The sequence below is a fragment of the Astatotilapia calliptera genome, chromosome 1, assembly GCF_964374335.1.
Source record: "Astatotilapia calliptera chromosome 1, fAstCal68.1, whole genome shotgun sequence".
NCBI classification, from domain to species: Eukaryota; Metazoa; Chordata; class Actinopteri; order Cichliformes; family Cichlidae; genus Astatotilapia; species Astatotilapia calliptera.
The window spans coordinates 38,518,193-38,526,116 of record NC_137422.1 but is presented as its reverse complement, the minus strand read 5'-3'; the positions used below and the strand labels follow the sequence as shown (position 1 = coordinate 38,526,116).

General features: G+C 39.7%; 1 long non-coding RNA gene across 1 annotated transcript; it reads left to right on the top strand.

Moving 5' to 3' along the window:
* Positions 1 to 397: 397 nt before the first annotated feature.
* Positions 398 to 7,924, top strand: LOC145428501 (uncharacterized). The gene is made up of 3 exons (XR_013908788.1): positions 398 to 570; positions 1,334 to 1,415; positions 5,229 to 7,924. It is a non-coding gene; the product is annotated as an uncharacterized LOC145428501 (long non-coding RNA).

Here is a 7,924-nt window from a genome sequence, read left to right as displayed (position 1 = left end):
TTAATGTTGCACGATCATTTTTACTTTACAAATGTTCAAAACTTCAGAAGGTAGTCCTCTTTAGAGTGTAACCTGAAGTCTTTCATTAATCTCTGAGGCAACCCCCCCCCCCCCCCTCCAGCTCTTCCTCCGCCTCCGTCGGCTGCTCCCGCTGCTTTATGGCTCCTTGATCAACTCATCAGGGGTTAATGAATTAACGAGGGTTAAGTGAGGGCTTTTTTATGTCGTTGTGTTGTTTGAGGAATAACACTGTGACTTTTCTGACCTGCTGTCACCTAGCTAATACATCTGAAATCGTAACGAGCAAACCTGTCAGACAGATCTGAGGGACAAATCATTTTGAAGTGACAGGGGCTGCAAAAATCTGGCTTCCTTATTGCTCAACAGTTAATCTGTATAGTCACGAGCCTGCTGGCAGCAGCTGAGCCTCAAAGCTCCTGATCCCAAATCCACTGGTGTCCATGACCGAGACACTAATACCTGTCACAAACCAAAATCTGTTCCTGGACCGCGCTGTTATTTACTCTTCTTCTTCTTCTGCAGTTGCTTTTGTCATTCTTGCATGGAAAGGTAAGTTTGTTGTATAGGTTAATCTGCTCACTTTAGCTTGTACATTCACACGCACACACAAAAAGTTTTTTCCATGACATAATCATTATTATAAGCAACTCATTATGAACACATTTTCATAAGCAATGAACACAAATACATAAGAAAAACATAATCAAAGAAACATGTTTGAAAAAGGTGATGAAGCTGCCAATACTGTGTCCAAATGGACCTCCGGAGCAGGCAGGAACGTGAGATGGAGAGAAGCTATTGCACAAGCAGTCTTCAACAGATTTCCAGATTACAATCAGAAATGTTCAGCATCTCCTTATGCAGTGAGACTGTCTGATCTCGGAAGTGAACCTATAGACTGATGGGTTTAGATTTTATTATTGTCATTTGTATTAGGAAATATTTAACCGTATATGCTTAGAGGTGTATAATCGATTGTGTAGTGATAGGATGTGTGATCTTTAGCAGTCTGCAAAGGCTTGGTGTGCATTCCAGAGTGTTCTGGCATTCACACCTACGTCCTGGGAGTATGGGAGAGGTCGTACCTTGTCTTATTGTTTTATGGTAGGATAAACGTAGCTATGTCAGTTTTAGTCTAAGTGCCTTTTGTTTAGATGAACTGCTGAGCTTCCAGACCAGCAGGTTTAGGGAAGTCTTTATGGGGTCACACTCTGGACCCCCCCCCCCCCCACACACACACACAGTATTCTTTGTTCACTTGTATACCTATGTAAGATGTTATATATTAATGACCCTATGCATATTCATGTAGCCACAATATAAGGAGTGCTATGGGGAACCTGGCTGAGAGTCTCTGACGGAGGTCAAGTGGGTGGAACGACACTTGGCTCCAGGTAGGCCTCCTTCACGCATGAGTGACCCAAAGAACTTTGGTGACTTGTGTCTTGCTTTTTACTGTGTAGCAAATTGTCCTTAACGTTCCAGCGAATAGGTTTACGTTACAAACCTATCATAGACAAAGTTCACACTTATGAGGTAAAAGAAAATAAAAATGTAGCCATCTTGGAATGGAATGTGTGTGCGCGAGCTTTAGGCTATACACTGAGGAATAAAATTCTTCAACTTGAAGGATCGTACACCTGCTGTGTCCCTCAGAGATCAGTTTCTGTCACATCATTAAGCATATGACCAACTTCTTACTCATTATCTGACCATGAGTCTTGCTCATAGTTTTACTGGATTATGAATTTAGAGTGATTTTCGTGGTGTGTGTGTTGAATTTGCATGATACAGCCTTGAATTGGAGGTGGCCGTCTGCATCTGAGGTACTACAGATTGTTTGTTTCAAGTTTATATATGAGATCAGACAGAGGAACGAAAAGCCATAAACAGCTTCATCAGTAATTCCTCTACTGTCACATCCACTCACTTTAACTTACTATAACCAGATGATAACACATTTTCTCTTCTCAAAATCAAAGGCAATGACAAGTTTGTTGCACAAAAGTTGCATGAATAGTCAAGACAAAAATATTTTTTTGGTATATATAAAAGTATAAAAAAACACATCTGTTAAAGCAACAAGCTACTGAACTCAATGTGAAAAAAAAAATCAAATAAGAGCAGTGGTTGTGTTCTCAGAAGTGTTACTTCTTTGTCTGGAAAAAAAAAACAACTTTTAAAGATTTTTATTAGGTTAATAAAAAATTGAAAACTCAACAGTCATGATTAGAGAGATAACAAACAGTGTCATCCGTATATAAGCAGACAACATCCATGACTGTATTAAAAAGCATTTATGTTATTATAAATATTATTTTTAATTTCTCTAAAAGAGTCATTCTTGTTTAAAGGAATTATAGATTTGAATTTTAGATGTTCAGTTATAATTTCTGCAAATTTGATTCATTGCAAATGTAATCAATCAAATTTTTATGTCCTTTTTTCATCATAACATCCTCCAGCTTTTTCTATTTGGAGTGTTTACAATATAACAACAAAAACAAACAAACAAAAAACAAACTGCCAGTTTCTGTCAAGCTTAACATCCCAAATATACTGAATAAATAACAACAACAACAACAACAACAATAATAATAATAATAATAATAATAATAATAATAGATTGCATTTTTATAGCAATCCATTTATAAATGACATGTTCTCTTTATTTGTTAGATCACAGATGTCCGGAGAACTGTTTGATAACTTGAATGTGGTTTCTCTACCAGCATGTCAGTTTCAGATTCTAATAAAATCATTTCATTCACTGACATCAGAGGAAACGCTGCATTTATTCAGTATTTAGTACATAACGTCCTCAGAGCAGAAACATGGAGCAGGTGCAGCAGGTGGTCAGTCATTTAAAACATGTGCTCATAAATGAAATGTTCCTCAAATAGCAACCATAAAGTGTGTTAAAACATCTGTTATTTATAATCTAGTGGGAACACTTTATTCCATCATGCTCAACGCGTCCATGTTTTAAATACCTTTGATACTGCTGCAAAGGCCATTACGCCATGGATCCAGCTTCACCTGAGGTTTTTATCTTGCTGTGGTCACATCACATCACCAGTGTTTTACTGCCTCAACCAGAGGAACGTTGCCTTTAAATTCCATCATCAAAGTAGTGGTGCTGATTGGTTTGTTTATCAACTTTCAGGAATCAGGTTTGGATAATCTGTACTGTGAGACCAAGTGTTCTCAAACACTGAGAGATTAAAGGCCGGGACATCACGGCTATATAAAGAGCCGGCCGTTCTGGCATGTTGTTGTTGTTGTTGTCTTGGACCGAGGTGTAAATACTACTTCTCGTGGTTTCTGTTCCAAACGTAATGTTCCTGATGGAGTGGGTGAGCTGATAAGCAGATTTGCAGTAATAGCTTGCTGCAGAGAAATGGAGGTGGAGTTTAAAGATAGCAGACAGCTTTAGCAGGATTGAACGCGACTTTTCTAAAAGACACGTTGACCTAAACTTTCCATTAAGATCGGATGAACCCACTGTGGAAAACAGAGCTCAGGCCACCGTGTTAGAGTACGTCGTTATGTTAACTGGAAACGTGGCTTGGAGCTGCACATGTCAACGTGCTGCTTTTTTTCATCCTGTTATGCAGCGTGGATTATTACAAATCACACTTGATATGCTACAGCAGCAAATAGCAGGTTGAGATGCTACAGCCTGCATGTGAAAGTGAAGACAAAACCCCAATCCCAGTTCCCACCTTGGACATATCCCTCATGCTGCTGGGCAGGATAGCGCTCTGTTTCTTTTGGAGATTGAACTTTAGGTGTGACCTAATGCTAAAAATGACCATGCTTCATTCGGAAGCCTGGAAAAATGCAGGGGCTGTGCCACACAGAAAATTGGGATTGGGCATAAATCTGATAGAAACTTGTTAACACTAGAATATGCGCTTGTTTTGGAACCAGTAAGACAACGGAAATGCGTGAAAGCTGTCAGCAGAGCAGCACCCTGTAAGCAGGGGTAAAAGTCTTCTAATGTCACCTACAGGCACTGACGTTCCCTCCAACACCCAATTTTAGCCTGGATTTGTTCACCTTTGGTCAAACTGATTAAAGGCAGTGGAATTATCTGTGAGCAGCTCCAGTCAGAGATATGTGCATTTATTTGTATCATTTGGCACCATAAGGAAACCTACACGCAGCAGAATTCTCCAGCATTTCCTCTGTCTTATAAGCAGATTTGTGGAGGTTTATGCACTTCCTGTTTTGGTTTGCCCTGATGGCAGCTCTTCACTGTTACAGCAAAGATCCTGTAACCTTACCAAGTTTAGCATCTTAAAAAAAGTCTCAAAAGCAGACGCTGGAACAGGGAAGCCGGGGCGCTGTCCTGTATTTTGGCCAGTACTTTAAAGCAGACCCTACTTTTCCAAAATGCATTCCCAGGAAATAAATAAATAAATAAATATAACAGTGTGGTATTCCGGGTATTATAGCCTGAAGCTCGCACACACACACATACACTCACACACACATACACTCACACACACACACATACACTCACACACACTGGTCGTAAACTGATTAAATCAGTGGGAACATGCTGCTTTTCTCTCCTTAATTACTCAATTCTCTTAATGTGACCGATGTGTTTAGGCTGCCAGGAAAGACCAGATTAGCTAGTGTGTGTGTGTGTGTGTGTGTGTGTGTGTATTTGCATGTGTGTGTGTTTCTCTGTGTGTGTGGGTACATCTGTGTGTACTTGTATTACTGCTGTTTTAGTGACTAAAGCGGTTCATTGTGGCGGGCTCACCTCCTTTTAGTGGACAAAAAGAAAGTCTCCGAGTTCTGAGGTGAATGCTGAGTTTAACACAAGCGTAAGATTAGGATAATGTTAGGTTAGGGGTACAGTAATGTCAGGGTAAGGTTAGGGTAAGCAGTGGTTATGGTTTTGCTGAGTCTCCTGGAAATGCATGTAGGTTATTGAAGTGCACTCTGAAGAGATGAGAGACTTTCATGACTGTGGGCATGAAACAAGAACACTGTGTCCTCCTGAACCAACCAATCAGAGCACATCCCATGTAGTTGAATGGGAGGTGTGGAGGAGGGGATTCTGACCCCATGTGAGTCAAAACCCCCTCCTCCTACTCCTCCGCCACCACCACCTCCTCCGCAGGACTCTTACATCACGTGTCTGCGGCAGTATGTCATGAAGATCATGTTATCTTTTCTCTTTTGGTCAGACTTACTCAACCTCTAAAGTTCTCTGTGAGCCACAATCGGACTCATCGGTGAGAGGAATATCTGGATGTCTCTATCACCACAAACTTAAGTACTCCTTAGTTTTTACTCTGACTGAACCAGAAAAGATATTTTATCTCTAACAGCCTCACAGGAGTTTTGAATCCTGAGGTCTTCTGATTCAATGTCCATCAAGTAAAATACTAATGTCAGGCACTCTGTTATCGCATGTTTTTTATGTGTTTAAAGTGTTAAAATTTGTTATTTGTTTCTCATTTGTTGTCAGATTTGCATTCTGTAATATAGAAAACTGATCTAAAGATCTAAACTCTCTTTTTTACCCCCTTTTCTCACCTCTGTCTGCAGCAGCTGTCCAGTCCTGCCCTCTAACCCTGCCAATACTTTTTCAAGACTGGCAAAGCTGGATGCCTCCTTCCTCCAGTGAAATTCCTTGGATTTAGAATGGATGGGGTTTTGATATTTATGAGCTGAGTTAGGACATCCAACCCACATTCCTACAGGCTGCAGTCTGACAAAGTGTTTTATTTTCCCTGATATATGCTGCTGTCCAGGTGATGTAAAACCTGTCATCAGATGGTGCACGCTGACGTCCAGTCACCCTCCAGTTTGGTTCTAATGCTGAAAGCGGCATCAATTATGAATATATCGGATATGACTGCCTTTGACTCCAATTCTAAAATCCTGTGTAACTCTCCGGGAAAACAAAAAATCTATAATTTTTTCTGTTTCTTAAAATCTGTGTGCTGGGTGTCATTTTGGAAATCTGTGCTTCATGTCATGACAACTTTTCTGTAAGATGGCAAGACTTCAGTTTGAGGTAGCCAGATATAATTCCAAACTCTGAAAATCAGCATGGCTGTAAATGTAAAAACATCAATGATATCAGTGGGTCACACCTCACTGCCTCCTCTGTGCTTTGTATTAGTATGTGTTTTTTCAAACACGTTTCAAGTTTTTTCAAAAAGGTCTCAAAGACTTTAGAGTCAGACAGATCGTCAACTTTTCTTTATTATCAGGTGTGTTTCCAGAATCACTAAAAACTGCTGTAATAAAACCTATACTGAAAAAGGACAATCTTGACAAGACACAAATTAACAACTACAGGCCGATCTCAAATCTCCCATTTTTAAGTAAGATCATTGAAAAAGCAGTTTCTCAACAGCTCAGTTACTTCTTAAAACAGAATAACTGCTACGATGCCTTCCAGTCAGGTTTTAGACAGAACCACAGCACTGAAACCGCTCTGACCAAAGTGTTTAATGACATATGTCTGAATACAGACAGTGGAAAAATGTCAGTCCTAGTTTTACTGGATCTCAGTGCAGCATTTGATACAGTTGACCACAACATATTACTCAAACGACTGGAGAACTGGACAGGTCTTTCAGGAACTGTACTAAACTGGTTCAAAACATACGTAGAAAACAGGAAATACTTTGTATCAATAGGTAACTTCACATCTGAGCAGACAAGTATCACATGTGGAGTTCCCCAAGGTTCCATCTTGGGACCCCTTCTGTTTAACATCTACATGCTCCCACTGGCACTGATTATAAAGAACAACAAAATAAACTATCACAGCTATGCAGATGACACACAAATATATATCACAATGTCACCAGGAGACCGAGGCCCTGTACAGGCTCTTGGTAAATGCATTGAGGAAATCAATGACTGGTTGTGCCACAATTTTCTCCAGCTAAAGAAAAACAAAACTGAGGTAATAGTCTTTGGCGCCAAAGAAAAACAATTACAGGTCACCAGAGAACTTCAATCTATACATCTAAAAACCACAAACCAGGCGAGAAATTTGGGTGTAGTGATGGATGCAGACCTAAACTTAGAGAAACACATTAAGACAATAACAAAGTCAGCTTACTATCACCTCAAGAATATTTCAAGGATGAAAGATCTGATGTCTCAACAGGACCTGGAAAAACTAGTCCATGCATTCATTTTTAGTAGGCTTGATTACTGTAACAGCATCTTTACAGGTCTACCTAAAAAATCAGTCAGACAACTACAGCTCATTCAGAACTCTGCTGCTCAAGTCCTCACTAAGACCAAAAAAGTGAACCACATCAGTCCAGCTCTGAGGTCTTTACACTGGCTGCCTGTCCGTCAGAGGATAGACTTTAAAGTTCTGATGCTGGCCTATAAAGCTCTGAATGGTTTAGGACCAAAATACATCAATGACCTCCTGACCCAGTATGAACCTTCCAGATCCCTCAGGTCATCTGGATCCGGTCTTTTATCAGTTCCCAGAGTCAGAACCAGACACGGAGAAGCTGCATTCAGCTTTTATGCTCCTTATATCTGGAACAAACTCCCAGAAAGCCTCAGATCAGCTGAAACACTCAGTTTATTTAAATCCAGGTTGAAGACTCACCTGTTCTCAGCTGCATTTGAATAAAGCACCAAATCCACACTTTAAGCTTAAATTTCAAAACTTACATTTAACTACTGATTTTATCGGTTTTGATTTTATATACTGTTGTTTGTTTGTTTGTTTGTTTGTTTGTTTGTTTGTTTGTTAATTAGTTAGTTAGTTTGTTTGCTTGTTTTAATCAATTTTAAATCATGCTTTTTATTTATTTTTGTTTCTAATGTCTCTGTAAAGCACTTTGAATCACCTTGTTGTTGAATTGTGCTATACAAATAAACTTGCCTTGCCTTA